Consider the following 1589-nt stretch of genomic DNA (forward strand, 5'->3'; position numbering starts at 1 on the left):
TTTCACCAACACACAGCAGCTCTTCCAGCCCAAGGAGCAGCTTGTCCTGACCTCACACCCATCATGGTGACACAGCTGCACCCAACCTGCTCCAAAGGCCACCCACACTATTTTAATGCTGCAGCAGAGGACAAGAACTCCCTGTTTCTCCCACTTCTGCTGATCAAACAGCCTTTGCAGGCAATGAGCTCAAAGGAGGATTGACCAACATGGTTGCATCAGTCAAACTGCAAAAATAATTGTGTTACCCAAGTCTCGGGTGCTTTATCAAGGTTTCATTTTAAAACCATGGTGATTGCCCAAGCAGCAAACATCCAGCTGTTGCTGTTGCTCAGGAACTGTTTTTTTTTTTTTTTTGAAACACAAGGCAATGTCTCCCTGTTTTGTTTATTGGAGGGCTCTGTTTTGTTTTTAAATTTTTTCCTGCTCCACAACCCCACTTCCTGTCTGACATCCCTGTTTCAAAATGAAACTTGGCTGATCCACAGGGACAGTTTCAGGACATTGAAAAACAGCTTTTCTAGTTCCTGTTTGGGTTTTATTAGAACTTCCCACTAGGCCCCTTCAAAAAGAAAATGTTTTCCCTCCAAACATGATGTCTTGAAAATTATTCCCCTGCAGTGTCACTCATGTGTTTTGAGTCCTAGGGATGACCCACCATCCACCTCCCTCCAAAATGGTGTTTTGAAGATGTGTCTTTTCCTACTTCCTCCCCAAAATCAATCTATCTTCACTGCTGCAGGCTTCCAGCTCCCTCACAGGGGAATATTACGGGCACTCCACGGCCCCCATGCAGCAGAGGGGGATTAATCCAGGCAGATAAATGTGTCCACATGGAATCTGCCTCACAGGGATGGTATTGCATGTGGCTCTTTTTCCAGAAGTCCTGCGGTGCACACATCAAGTGATCTGGGCCCAATGACTTCAGCACTCACATGAGGATTACTCATCTAATTAGGGGGTTTGCAGGCTCTGCCCCGGCAGAGATTCTGTGCGCCGGTAATGTCATTGCACTGACTCCTGGAATATCTGTATCTGACTCGGAGGTTTGTTTTCCTTTGTGCTTTCCCCGGTAGATCTGACCCCCCACGGCAGCAGCGGTGTTAAGCACAGGAACGATGCACAAATGCCGTTAGCTTTAGGATAGCAATGCTGTAAAAAGACAAAAACAACTCTTCAAAGCACTCTTTAGCCAAGGAAGCGGAGAGGCGGACTGACTTTCCGGTCAGCGGTGCCACCATCACTTTTCCCCGCCCCATCCCCTCGCCCACTCCTTCCTTAGGGCCACCCCCGGCCCCTCCAGCAGCCCCTTGTCGCCGTGTCCCCCTCGCAGCACCGCCGCAGCCGCGCTCCGCCAGATGCGCTCCCAACATCTGCCCGCGCCCGTCTGATGCAACCACAACATCACCACGTGGCCACGCGCAGCTGTTCCGCGCCGCCAGCCAATGGCAGCCCGTTCCGCCACTCCGGGGGGCGGGCCCGCCCCGCCTGCTCCTCGTCCCATAGGTCACCCCGCGCGTCCATCAGCGGCGAGCGAGCCAATGGGCGGCGGCACCGCCCGTGCGGCGGCGGAGCGGGGCCGGGGCGGG

Source organism: Molothrus aeneus, chromosome 26 (genome assembly GCF_037042795.1).
Source record: "Molothrus aeneus isolate 106 chromosome 26, BPBGC_Maene_1.0, whole genome shotgun sequence".
Taxonomy (NCBI): Eukaryota; Metazoa; Chordata; class Aves; order Passeriformes; family Icteridae; genus Molothrus; species Molothrus aeneus.